The following is a 15,275-nucleotide window of genomic DNA, read 5'->3' as shown; positions in this document are numbered from 1 at the left end:
ATTATAATTTAACTATTAACGAAGGTATTTTAAATATGAGAGAAGATTATATGCTGATATATATTGATTTGTAATCTGATGAATTACATCATAACCATTAATTAAACAAGGTTAATTAAATCATTTCAAACATTTTATTGTAATTAAGAGTTAGGATTTATTATTAGTAATAATATGAATTTTAGATCACACAAACTAAATAATTGATTAGATTATATAAAATAATATTATCTTATCTAATAACTCAAAGCAAAACACCTAAAGTTATATAGATGATGAAAATTTACTAGATTATATCTTACTGATGATATATTTCTTTTAACGAAAATATTAAATTTTAATAAAGATCATATATATTTTTAAATGATTATAACTAGAATATACATATAATCCAAAAGTATGCATATCAACGTGCAAAGGGAAAATTATGAATGTGTTTATTTATATATTCAATGGTATACATTTGTTTAAATATGTAATTGTATTAAAATGATTTCTTCAAAAGAAAAAAAAAAACTTAGACTAGATATTTCTAAAACAATATTTCAATTTTCAAAATATTTATAGATAAATTAATACTCCTTCTGTCCCATATACCGTGTCTGCTACACTGTAGACACGGTATTTTAGAAAGAGTGTAATTACTAGATAATTAAGAATATATTAGTGAAAATAATTATCCTATAATATAAATAATTATAAATTAAGATTAAGATAACTAATTAGTTTAATTAAAATTAAAAAATAAATAAATTAAAAAGTTTTAAATGAGATTAAAGTGTATAATCATTTTCCGAAAAGGAAAAGTGATATGGAATATGGGACGGATAGAAACGACATTGTGGACATGGTACGTGGGACGGAGGGAGTAATAATTAAAAGTACACCTTCTGGAGATGGCAAATATCTATATTTAAATTTATATAGTATAAATAAGTAATTGAAAATTTACAAAATAAATGCTCTTGTAGCTCAGTTGGTTAGAGCACCCGTTTAGTAAGCGGGAGGTCTTGAGTTCGACTCTCAACAAGAGCATATTATAATTTCCTTTAAATCAATATTTTTTAAAGCTAATTTCAACTTTTAACAGGAACAACAAAGTAAGATAAATTCTTGTTGAATTTATTATTTCACCTTACTAACTGTATTTTACCACACTAATTATGTTTATATTAACTTTGAAATAATAAAAAAAAAATTAAGAAATTAATATATATCATAAAATGGTGATGCGAATAATTTAGCACAATTAAATCTATATTTTTATGTGGGGAATAGTTTGGATATTCGTCATGTGCCCATACTTTGGGAAAATTAAGAAAGCATTACAAATTGGACAGAATCATTCAAGCAATATTTTGTCAATCCATCTTAAAAGGAAATTAAGAAATAAAATGGAGATTTTTGAAGTGTACTTTCGTTGACAATGAGTTTTATTAGTAAACAATCGATAGTGATTTTCACTTTGATAGAGTTTAGAGGATTTTGGAGGATTCATATTTCATACTATTCACACATAATTTTTTTTCTCAAAACATCAAACACACACCTATTTTTTATTTTTATATTATATTAAAAATAAATTTTATATTTAAAATATCAAATCAATATTTATTTATACCACGTCATACAACTATTCAAATTTAAATATTTACTATTCAAATCTCAATTCAAAATCCAAACTCCCAAACAAATACACCCTAAATAGAATCATGCACGATTGCCTTAGAAAGCCCACCAAAATATATTTTCTTTTAAAATGTATTAATATATTAAAGTAGTGGGAGCCACTCTTTGTTATATGAAATATGTTATAATAAATAGTCGTGTAAAGGATGACCTAATGATGTAGGAGTTGGACTTGTGACTGTGTGTGACTTTCCTGTCTGACCTGGTTTGTACCTTCTATTATTTTAAATAATTTTCTATTAATACTAATTTTTTTTTTTTTCATTATGTAAAATTTTATTATCTATATTAATTATAGATTACCAAAACAATTCAAATCCAAAACTCTCCAAACCAAAAATTCTTCCAACACTCTTATCTAAATAGTCATAATTTTTCAAAAGAAGTTCACGAGGCACTATATGTAAGCCAAGTAGGTCGTCACATGAAATGGGCATTTTTATGGCATGAAAAAGTTTTGTCGAAAATAAGCAAATAGTGCATAGTATATGCTAGGGTATGCCAAACCTCTCAAGAACCACGGTCGGAGTAAACCCTAGTCGAACCTAAATTTTTATTCTAAGGTGCGGGAATTTGAACTCATGATTTCACCACCAAGTTATTTCTTACGGGACAATATTCTTTTATTGTGGTTGACCAATATTATTTCACCAACTGGGTGGAAGTTGCCCCATACACAAGCATTAACCAAATTGACATAATCTATTTTTCGATGGAAAAATTGTACATGTTTTATATTCTATAGACAATTACCATTAATTAAGGTATTGTATTTATAGGTGGTAAGATCAAAGTGTTGTTGGTCTAATATGGTATCCATTTTCTGTATTCATCATCATATATGTACAAACGAATGAACAAGAGAAGACCGTAAATATGACCTTTAGTCCCATTATGGGAACAAAATCCAAGATTTTGACATAGAAATTTTGCCCAAATTTTTATGGGTGTATTGGAATGCAAAAGATATGAAAATTGGGTTAACACCATACCATTTGATATACGAAAAATATGCTATTCCACATTTGAAAAATTATGATACCTTCATTACAATCATTGTATCAACATAATTTAGGCATTACTATTCTCAACAAGTGTAATAAGATATATTAGCAGTTGGACAATCCATCAATTATGAGTTGGACCAAGTGTAATAAGATATATTAGCAGCCTTGGAGGATATAATGACACATAAACTAAAATTTACTCATTAGTATTGTAAAATGGTTGAGAAAAGAGCTTTCATCATTGGTGACATGATTTAAAAGTGTGTCTTGCTCAAAGAACAAAAATGCTAACACCTAGAAAAATAGGTCATATACAGTCTACATTTGGTTAGAAATAATAAAGTATTATGTGAAGCATACATGCTGATTCTGAAAGTAAAGAACACAATATTTCTAAGAGAGTAAAGAACATAGACAATGAAACAAACAAATAAACAAACAAAAAGGATAGAGATAAATGATGTATGTGTCTTACTGCTACTAACGGAAGGTGCAAGAAGGCTCTCTTGAAGAGACAGTTTCATAGCCCATGTTGTCCTCCTCCAACTTGTATATTCAACTGTTGCTAGGGGACATTAGTGCCTATATGTGTAAGGTGAAATACCAAATGAACATTTGATAAAATTTGTCACATTGCAATTCACAATCAAGTTGTTATAACAAAAAAAAAAAAAAAAAAGAAAAAACCAACATTCTTTCAACAAAAATTGAAGTAAAAGATACAAAATGTATAAAGTGCACAACTAAGATAAGTTGTTTCTACTTAAATTCTTAAAAAAAATCCATTCGTTAGTATCATCGTCTAGTACACCTGTTGAAAAACATGATAATATAATCATAAAATGAATATTGTATACAAAATTATATATATATATATATATACAACACATATTAAATAATATAACAAACAACATTTCAACTAGATTAATTATTCCACATCACTAATAATAATATGGTGACATTTTTTTTTACTAATAACTAATAAAAAAATAAATGAAAATGAGTAGAAATAAAATCATACCTGAGTCTAAAAGCAACTAATTCAAGTGAGATTGAACAACTTCCTTATATAAAGAAATTGACTGTATTATCAAATGAATTTGGAACGAATGAACAAAAATATTGTGGTTTCCTTTATAGAACACTCTAAATTCAATAACTGTCAAATTTGAAAGAAAAATAAGGGTTAATATAACATAAAAATATGCTTATCCGGAATACTTGCTTGACAAGTATAAGCATATGCACTCAAAAGATGTTTATATAGCGTACTGGTAGTTTCAAAATTATGACATGGGTATTGAACTTCAGCTATTTGATTGTCAAGATGAAGAACGTGACCATTTGAGTCACCGTTAAAAGGCCTCACTTTAAAATCCTCAAGTAAGAAGCTGAATCTCGTGGTTTTTCAATGCATTCAACCGATAATTATCCTCGCATCTCATTGTCAAACAATTTTAAATTTTGATGTGTATACACCATAACAGTTTGTTTTTTAGCAATAAATTGTGTGGACTAAAAAGTGGGGGATCTTATGTCATGATTCAATATTATTTGTCTTCTATTTTTCCCGCCAATGTTTTAAAATTGTTTCATAGCTATGAACACAATGTAATAAGGTAGATGTGCTATTTTGAATTTCAATTTTCAGTGTTGTGTTAGTTCCTTCACTTTGAGATGTTTCCATGAGTCCCCAAAAAAATATATCAAGACTAAAGGTTGTTGACCATTTTTGCCTTATTTTATACATAAAAGAAAACAAATCATTTTTTCCAACACCATAATTATCCCCAAGTATCTTTCATGTTGCTTCAAACTTATCTTCAGATTTACAGAAACTCATACAGTTTTTTCATAAAGATTTTAATTTTACATCACTATTTAAATTTCCAAAGTGTGAAGAGAATTTTGACCAGAATGCCATTGGCATAATCTATGACAAACATTAGAAAACTTACGATGTATTGCATTCATCATTGCTTGACTTTGATTGCTGAAAATCACTCTAGGTTGGTGGTTGCCCATTGACTCAAGAAATACATCAGAGAGTCCTTTAAATGATTTTTTTTTTTTTTTTGGTTTCATCTATCAAGAATGCAAAACCAAACATGATATTCTTATTGTGTGATTAATACCATCAAAAAGGGGCATACACCAACCTATATATATATTTTTATCGGAACCCATATTTTTTTTATGACGTGGGAACCCGCAGAAATTGTGGACTGGGTACCTAATACCCTGCAAAATAGGTTCGACAAGACAAATCAAACTAGGCGAACCATGTTATCGGAACACATATTTGTTTGTACGATGGTGTCGAAAGTCCCCAAAGCAAGCATAATCAGCTAAAAACTAAAAATTCCTAAAAATTAAGTTTAACCTAGTGATATTATCATTATAATCATCATTTACTTCTATATTCCAATAAAAATCTGGCTCTTGAATTTTTATTTTTATTTATTTTTTTTGAAATATTGAATCACTGAAATTGCATCTCCTCTATCAATTAATTTCTACTTTTTTCCCCTTTCCCTAGTACCTTTATCAATTGCATATATTTTAGTAAACCCCATATTATTCTCTTCATTGACAATGGTCTTTATCAACTTGTATGCTTTTATGAGTTGTATACCGTCATTTAATAAAATACTATACACAATTCTATACTCTTCTATTAATCCACGTTGTGAACGTATCAAATGAACCTCATCCGGATCATTCAAAGTATAATTATACTCCCACTTAAAACTTGTAATTCTCCACATATTTTCCTCAGTTTGAGAAATCTTTAATTTTGTATTACATCCACATCGAAAACTTATATTTTCACAGTTAATTTTTTTGCAAATGATTTATTGTTCTTTACACCTTCACAAGAGCAATAATACTATTTCTCTATTAGAAAATCTAATTGCTTTCTACAATAAATATTTCTCCCATTTTTTTATGATAAATCCTTTCGTACGAGCATATTCTGAATATAGAGTATAAGATGCATGTAGCATCATCCTCTATGATTTGGCCAAGAAAACATTTTTTTTTTATTTCTTCAATTGAAAAACAATTAATTTGTGTATTCCTTATCATTTCATCCTCTCCATTATCTAAATCCAATTCAACATCAACATCACTTGTTGAAGTCTATATCTATTTTATAATAAAATACGTAAGGAACTTCTAGTAAATAAAATACCCTCGAATTAATTCCAGCCAAAAGCACAACCATCCGATGATCACATTATTTTGAATTGTTTAAGAAAATCAAATTTTTGTCTAGAAGCTTTCTTGAGCGCTTTTACTATAAATAATAATAATTATTACAATAAATAGAAATTCTTTCCCTAGAATTCTTAGCCTTATCTTAATAATTAAAAAAATATATAAAATTTTAAGAGTAAAAGGCGAAAACACCAACTTTAATGACAATGTGGTGCCAGATGTTGGTGTTGTAGATAAATAGCACTACGGGAAAACAAAAAAAAAAATAAATAAAGTTTTAGTACGGATAATTACTATGGTATTCATTTCATTGCAAATCAACTATCACTTTTATTATATACTATGTGATTCATGGCAATTTTAATAAATTATGAGGAAATAATTTCTATGAAATTTAGTCATCACAAATCTGCTAGAATAATTGCTATGAAATTTAAAGAAGTTATGAGAGAATAATTCTTATGAAATTTATTCATCACAAAATTGTGAGAATAATTGCTACGGATAGATTAAAATCCTACAAAAAATAATAGATTCTAACTAGACTTGTTCAAACGGTTAATTTAATAAATTTTTTATAATATTATTAAAATATTAAATAATCTTTAAATTTTATAAAATAATTATTTATCAATTCAAATAGGAATATACAAAAATAATAATTTAAAATTATATAATTAAAAATTATAAATTAATACTAATTTTCTATACATTAATAAATATTTATTAATATTAATATTATTTTTATTTTTATAAAAATATTATAATTTTAATTTAAATTAAATTATTAGTAGTATAAAATATCTATTTTATTTAATGTTTTTGCGCTAATTAAAATATCACACAACACAATACATATACACAATGCTCTGCCACCGCCTGCACAAGGTTTGCGCCTCTCTCTCTCTTCTTCTTCCTCCTCATTCCTTGATTTATTCCTCCTTTTTCACTTTTTTTTCTTTCTTTTTTTTACTGCTTCACCCACGCTGTTGCTCGGCTTCAGCTTCTTCAACCATCCTCTTGTTTAGCTCAGGTGTCTGCTAGTGTTTGACCGGTGAGCCTGGGCGTATCTAAATTTAAAAAGATACATAGAAATGGCTGAATTGTCGGTTTAAATCATAAAGCGGCAGTTCACAGTTTGGCAAAGAACAGTTCGATTTTGTTGTGTCCGATTTCGGTTTGAATCGTAACTGCCTGTCTGAATGCAAAGTGATTGGGCAACTATGATTCAAACTATTTCAAATTAAAACCCTTATTCACAAGACCGGAACCACTGGACATTTTCTCTCTCATTTTTTTAGTATGGTGGGGCAGTGGAGATCGGTGCCAACAGCGGTTTAAAGATTTTGCTCGGCAAGTTTATGAAGTGTATTGGTGTTCGTGTTACTTCCATTTTACCTGTTGGTAGAATTTTTAAATTCGTTGGTCTTTCTTAGTGGAATGTGTGTAAATGTTTTCTTCGATTGATATTTGAAGTCTTATGTTGTTGTAAGAACAAAACTGGTTGGGCTTCTCAGCTAATCGTTTAGGTTGAAAATCAGCAAAGAGTTCTGTGTTTTGATCCTCTGCGTGGTAGCTAGAAAATAGACAACCTTATTTCTGTAATATGATAATAAGTGAAGCTCTACTCACTTTGAGATATGCGGTGATTTATTTTCTCCTTGTTCGTGTATTGAGATATGCTTATTGAATGTTGTTGGTTCTTTTAATAAAAGTATTTACAAATATGGCAAGAGTTTTATAGGTCTCTTATGTTTTATGAATCTTTATAACTACAAGTAACTGCGGAAAAAAAAAAATTCGTCAGTTTTATTTTATGCTTATCTTTTGAACACTATGAAAGTCAGCATTTTTTTTTTTTAAATTTAGATTGCTTATCAATCTGTATGGAAATGGAAGACACATATAAACTGCTTTGGACTTTTCAAAGATGGAATATGCATTTTGTCCATGGATATGTGTCATGTGTTATACATTTATGATTGATGAGGATGAGAAAATGCCTTATAGAAGGAAAAATTAGAGTTTCCAGTGATGTTGTTAGGTGTGCTGGGATGGTAGAAGCTTTCTTTGTACATGAATTAATACATACATGATGTGACACACTAGGTTCATTCATATCCGATTTGGATTTTTATTTAAGTACTTTTAGTTTAATCCAATTTCATGGAAAGAAAATTTGAATATTTCTGAATTAAGTTTAGATTGGGGAATATGAAATGCTTTTGGCAATTATTGTGAGGTGAAATTGGTTGTGTAAAGCTAAAATTTGACTTTTTTAGTATTTTTCCTGATGTTTTGTGGGAGAATAGAAAATGGTTTTAACAATTAGTTTGAATTGAGGTTGTAATTATATTGCATTAAATTTTTATTATTATTTTTTTAAAAAAATGTTTGAGGTATTTAGTAGAATGTTATTAAGGGTAGGTGGTCTATGATATTGTCTTCATAAAGACCAAATAATGACGACAACAAGAATTGAAAACTATAAAAGTGTGAAATGCATAACATAGACTAAACTCACTGAAGATAATATTAAATTAGTTTCTAGTTGTATATATAGTGTTGAGTTTGTTGTTTATTAGTTAGATTAGCATATATTGTTACTACATCCATTAGTGTTGGGCTGCTATTAGTTTAGGATTGACTTATTAGGTTAGTTTACTTATTATTTGTTGTTGTTGTTGTTTGTTTAATTAAATTAGGGTAAGTATTGATTGGTCTGCTGATAATTTTAGTTATGTTCAATCTTTTTTTTAGAAAGTGACTATTAAATGAAAAGTACAAAAGAATTCTTGAACCTTTCGATTAAACGGTGTGTATTTTTTAAATCTAATGGTTTGATCCACAATAGGCATGGGTACCAAAAAACATGACAACTACAACTTGGAGTGCCGACATATGAGCCATTAATTTTGACTGTGCAAGCAACACAAGTATGTTACATTCCATTCCCAATTTTAAAAAGAGACAAAGATGCTTGGCTTGCAGTTTATAGATTAAAGCCACGTGGTTGAATTAAAATTAAAAAATGAGGATGAAAATATGTCAACGGAATAATAATCTTACCAAGATGCTATCGTACAACCAGGTGGTATTGAAATCCTTAGCGTTGTTGATGATTTGAACCTAGTAGCAGTTGGGGGTAATGAAGGTCTACCTTTGACGCTATTAGATTAATCAGATGATGATGAGGAAGTATATTTTTAAAGGGACGATGATTAAGATGATTATTCTTGCTAGAACATAATTCTTTAAGTAGTTCATACTTTTTTTTTTTTTTCTGCACTTAGGTAATATGTAGATACTAATTGAATGATGTGACTAATTATTACATATTGCCGATGTCTCAGGATTTTGATGAACATGAGAGACAAAGGCAGATTGATGAGGTTGTTGAGCGAAGGACCCGCGCATAGAGTCAGGGTGGTCAGGTTGTACCACCGTATCCGACAAATGATCTAGGTACTTAAAAAAAAAAAGAAAACTTAAATTACAAAGATATATATATATATGTATCTTAATATAACTTCTCTCGTATAAATATCTTATGTAGGTTCACACTCGCCAATAGCTGATGTTGAGGCTACAAATGTAGGGGCTTTGGGTAAGTGTGAAATGTAATAAATAACATTGGTGCAAATTAGTATTAAATTTGTCATGTAATGCAGGTTCAACTTCATCTACAGATGCATCTAACTTCATGCAACAATATTCCATTAGGATTTCATGAGACGAGAGGTTTGGTTTATATTCTAATTATTTGAATAAGTATTAAGTTCTTCAAAAGTATTTATAAGAGGTTAAATCATCCAATTTTTGCAATATTTCAGCATTTTTTGGCCTCGAGAAGCTGCGAGTAAATTTCACAAAGTTTTCCGCTCAAATATTCATCCGACTGGGACTACATGGAAGAAGGTCCCAAGAGATACAAAAGAGTGGTATTGGCGTGAGTTAAAGGTTAGTAGATTTACATATTAAATATCAATCTTATCAACAATTTGTGTATCTATTTTGTTAATTGACATTATACTTAATTTACACAGAAGGTTATGATAAATTACATTGTTCTTATTTGATGAACTCTTAATATTAATGTATGTGCATATGACATTGCAATGTAGAAGTATGTCACTGGGGACCCTTCAGTTGAAAGAAAAGTAAGGCATTACTATGAGTTGAAGGCATTGGGTATCTATCCTCAATGGATATATCATATTCGAGTGAACCAGGGGAGGAAAATGGAGGAGCAAATTGATAAGACGGTCTTGGCTGAGTGGCGTATGTTATGAGGTTCTGATAAAGCAAAGGGAAACTTTGAAATTGCCAAAAAGAATAGAAGTCGAGGTAATGCGTCTGCACCCATTGAGTCAACACATACTGGGGGGTCTAGATCTTTTGTGGAGACATTAGAAAATTTGGTATGTAATAATTTACTTATTTATTTTGATTAACATTCATCCAACTTAATGATTAATATATTATTTGTTCTTCTAAAAAAGGGTTCAATAAGGTTGTAACATATATATGGATCCTCATCAAGGGACACAATCGAAAGAATTACATAAACTCGCGATCAAGACAAATTGTTAGTTATTTTGAAATCAATAGACTAAAATTTGATATTTTATTCAAGTAGTCTTTTTCAAAACTAATATTTGGTGTTTTACTTGAAATCATATTAGAAGGACCTTGAAGCCATCCAACCTCAAGAGGGAACGAAGTACGATCAAGAAGAATTATTTCTCAAGCTAGTACAACGTGATAAGAAAAATTGCAATTTTGGATTAGAGTCATTGACTTCGACAGTCCCCCCTGTACAGTTATCTTTTAGCACTAGCAATAAGGATGTTACAGGTTCATTCACCAATAAGAAGGTAGAGAACCATGTTGTGAATATCCGCAATCACGTATCTCATGTGGACATTCGTTTGTCACACGGCTCCGGATCACCCAAACCTGATCTTAGATGGACCGATTGCAACCCGGACTCGGTCGAAGTTACTTGTTTGCTTGGAGGTTGTGATCCTTTGATCTTAATCAAAATGTATGGTTTAGATTAGCTTGCCACTTAAGATGTGTGGCTTAGATTAATTTGTCATTTAATATATATATATATATATATATAGCCTTGTTTGTTTTCTTGATGGACATACAACCTAGATATGAGAACAATTTGAGAGGGTTTACTCCAACTTTGGAGAGATTCCTTAGAGTTGGAATGATTCCATCCGCCGAGAGGGCAAATTGATTGTTTGAGCTTCGGATGCAATTGCATGAGAGACGAAAAGACGCATCGGCAACCTCGGACAGTCTGTGGATGCTTGAAAGTGCTTGCTCGAGAGGAGTGATTGCTTTTGGAATTTGATTTATCCTATTTTTCTTTCGATTTGTCATTTGTAAATTTCCCAAATATATTAGATACTTCCTTGATTCATGCAGATGATCCTAATCCATGTCATAAATTGGAATCAGAGCGGTTGTTGATTTGATCATAATATTTTGAAGCTATCTTGTTCACAACATGTTCGATCATATGCCTCTATGTCCCGTTTGATCAAATTTGTGTTAAAATATAGGTTTATTCATATTATTTGGAGATAGTTCATAGTTTCTGGAAATAGCCATTTCATTGTTGCAAAAATTCCCTCTCTAGTGGAAATGATAGCTAGTTCCAATCCATTGTTAGTTGTCAAACATGAGTTGTGTTATTGAATTTGTCTCTGAAGAAAACACAAGTACTAGTGATTTTTGGCCGGCACTAACAAGCTTTGTTCGTAGTTTTCTAAGTATTCTTAGACCTTGATTGAGTGATATGGTTGGTTTTGAGCCTAAACACATCAAATGATCAAGAATTGAGTGAATTGGGGGATTAGAAGTGTGAATTTGTGAGTTTTATCGACAAATCGTATTTTGGCTGTAACTTTTGCATACGAACTTTGATTTAATATTGTGAGGAGGTTTTAGAATCGGCACGAATCCTCTATACATTGAGCGTTGCTTTGCCATGCTGCAATCTCAAAATTGTCAAAAGAAATCCTGGAAAACAGTTTTTGGTTAGTTTGAAAATTTTGGGTCCAACATTCTATTTTCTGTTTTGAGCAGTCAAATTGTTCGATTTACTACTCTCAATTGGCTGGAAATTTGTGTGTGATTCTTTTTTGTGCTGTTAGATAACTCCTTGAAGTTGATTGCTTTTGGAATTTGATTTATCCTATTTTAGATACTTTTTTTTCGAGTTTGATTCATGGAGATGATCCTAATCCATGTCATATGACTAACTTGGATGTTCAATATTAAATCATAATAAATCAAAATTTGACTATTATGCAAGAGCTTAGGTGGCGGATGAGAGGAGTTGACTTCTACCGACATGATCCTAATTTTGATGATAGTGGCGCTCCGGTATTGTGATTCCTTACTCATTTTGGATGATATTTCTTTCAATTTTTTGTATATTGTTGATTTTTGGACTTATTCATATTTTGGGAAGATATTTTATCTAGTTTTGTTATATCGTAGATATTTTGATACATTTAGGTGATGATTCGACATTCTATCAATGTTAATGTATGTATTTTGTTATTGTTACAACTTTGCTTATTGTCTAGGCTTTATAAATTTTGGGAATGGTATGTATTTCAATGTTAAAATTGGATTGCTTAATATTTAGGTTTTAAAAACAAAACAATTAGCAAGATGGTGGTAATAATTTTTGCTACGGAAATTTGCTAAAAATACCACCCTAGCATTTTGCCACAGAATGCCGTAGAAAATATTTGTCACAAAAAAAAGTTTATTATGGATTTCTTCACAATTTTATGTCGCAAATTTTTGCTACGAAATATCGTAGCAAATAGTTGTAATAGATAAAATTGTGTTGCAATGTTGCATCATAATCGAAATCGTGACTATTATTATTATTATTATTGTAGTGATGGTAGTAGAATCGATTAATGTTCTACAAATAACTTTACCCGTAATAAGCAATGAAATCTGCCAGTGGAAGCACCAAACTGCTATTGATGTTTTTTTTGTCCAAATTTTCTTATGAAAGAAATTGGAGAAAGAAAATGAAGAATGAGTAAGACTGGTCCCGGGATAGAGTGAAAAAAAATAGTTACAAAGACCACGAAGATGAGAATGTCGCGAAGAAAAATGGGTTTGGAATTTCTATTTTTTTTTTATTAATATAAAAATTAAAAAATAAATATTTAAAATTGTTTGTTAGAGAATGAGCAGATACGAAAAATCTAAATCACTATAAGAAAAAATATTTTTGCAATAAATATTTTATACCTATGGTCCATTATCACTTTTACCCTTTAATTGTCACCTTGGCAAGGTATATCCTACATGTGTCATTTTTTTGTGATTTTCATCATCCGAACATATGTTTGGTAAAGAGAATAATCTCCTCGTTTGAGAATAATAAAAAAATGGAAAGTGTTCAATTGGAATATGAAAACGTGAGTAAATTGGTCCTAGTTACGTAGCTATCCCACTCGCACCGACATCGTTATGAACTTGATGCGTGACTAGATGCCCAAAAATTGCGAAAAAAGTGATACATGTATGATATATTTTGTCATGATCACAATTAAAATATATCCCACATGTGTCACTTTTTTGCGATTTTTGTCCTCTATAGTCCAATCCCACTCCACGCAGTGAGATTGTATCTTTCGTGAACTTAACGTGCGGCCATATGATAAAAATTGTGAAAATTACGAGATATTTATTGCAGTTTTCTCCACCCCTTAGCATCCACTAAACCTCCACAACGTATTCTGGTGCTTTTTGTATTTCTGAGAAAGAAATCTAGCGGAGGCTCCTATGTAAAAAACTATCACCATAGATATACTAGTTGTTGGCTGGGTATTCACTTGGCATGGTTAGTTTACTTACTTTCTTTGCTTTTGGTTATGTTTTCCTTTACTTTCTTTGCTTTTGGTTATGTTTTGCTTTTGCTATTTCCTCTTCTTCTTCCTACCTCACAAACTTATTTTTTCATAAGCTACCCTAACATATCATGCTTTGTCAACAGACCAGTCGCATGATCAATTAAATAATTACTTTTTGTTTGCAATCACAAAATTGATGTAATGCAATAAAAGTGATTATCTCCACAAGGATTTGTTGAGTGAACCAAAAGTAAGAAAAGGGTTTTTGAATTAAAATTAACCTAATCCTAGAAAAGAACTAAAATTAAAAAAATTAGAATGCAAAAGAATTATTTTGGAATGAGATTTGAATTAGATCAATGATTTAACTAAAAATAATTTTTATAATGATTGATAAACTAAATTAATGACATCAACAAACTATAACATCCAATCAAGATACGTCTATTAATTGCCCCTAATTAGGCTAACAATCTTAGGTATGACTGTAGGAATTTAATTGCCTAATTGCATTATGATCTAAAAAAACCTAACTCAAATTACTACTATCTACAATAAGCAGTTAAAATTCGATTCCATGATCCACAAGATGTAACGATCCAACCCATGTGTCCTATTCAAGTAAAAGTATAATTATGGATATCATATTCAAATTGACATTAAACAATTGAATTTAATAAAATATTGGATGTAAAATACCTATTTAATTCAACAATTATAAATGCTAAATTTAAAAAATACAAATATTGATAATCAATAAGAAATCAATAAATATCTAAAAAATGAATAAAACAAATGAAATAGACATAAAAAGCATAAAAGAAGTTTTTGTTGTCTTTCATTATCTGTCGAATGACTCTTGTAGCTATCGAACGGTTCCTAAATTGCTCACTTCTACTCTGTGTCTGCTCTATTTTCACACCTTGGCTGCCCCGCCAACTCCCAATTTTGTGATAAAATCAGTTTTTAAATTTTGAATCTTGGACTTTAAAATAATAATTGGGCTTAAGAATTTTCTCCAATTATTTTTATTTCCATCAATTAATTCAATTAACCCTAAACTTGTAAAATATCCAAATATGCACAAATTTGGTGTAATCCATACTAAATCAACTCAAATAATCCCAAAATATGAACAATTAAAGTTCATAGCATAGGAGCTATCAATTCTCCCATGCTTAAATTTGTGCATGTTCTCAACAGTTGATATGAAATAAACCAAAACAAGTCATAAGGTACTCAAAATCGACAGGTAAATTAAACACAACCAAATCAGAAATCAAACACATTAAGTCAAACCAACATCATAAGGTTACGTGTATTTTTACCATCTCTCTCGATAAAGTGTATAGTTGGGTAAGAGCTCAAGTGATGTAACAAAATAACAGTTCTATATGCCTGCGTAAAAATCACATATTGATAATGCCATTTTGTACCTTATTTTTTTTTGTAT

The 15,275-nt window shown here is 29.8% G+C and overlaps 1 long non-coding RNA gene and 1 other non-coding gene across 2 annotated transcripts; both read left to right on the top strand.

Moving 5' to 3' along the window:
- Window positions 1–961: 961 nt before the first annotated feature.
- TRNAT-AGU (transfer RNA threonine (anticodon AGU)) lies at window positions 962–1,035 on the top strand. Its single transcript has one exon. It is a non-coding gene; the product is annotated as a tRNA-Thr (tRNA).
- Window positions 1,036–9,271: 8,236 nt separating this feature from the next.
- On the top strand, window positions 9,272–10,489 carry LOC127250767 (uncharacterized). The gene is made up of 5 exons (XR_007838785.1): window positions 9,272–9,383; window positions 9,475–9,525; window positions 9,590–9,659; window positions 9,752–9,878; window positions 10,043–10,489. It is a non-coding gene; the product is annotated as an uncharacterized LOC127250767 (long non-coding RNA).
- Window positions 10,490–15,275: the final 4,786 nt, after the last annotated feature.

The sequence above is a fragment of the Andrographis paniculata genome, unplaced genomic scaffold, assembly GCF_009805555.1.
Source record: "Andrographis paniculata isolate CXL003 unplaced genomic scaffold, ASM980555v1 Contig11END, whole genome shotgun sequence".
Classification (NCBI taxonomy): domain Eukaryota; kingdom Viridiplantae; phylum Streptophyta; class Magnoliopsida; order Lamiales; family Acanthaceae; genus Andrographis; species Andrographis paniculata.
This window is presented reverse-complemented; position numbering and strand designations above follow the sequence as displayed.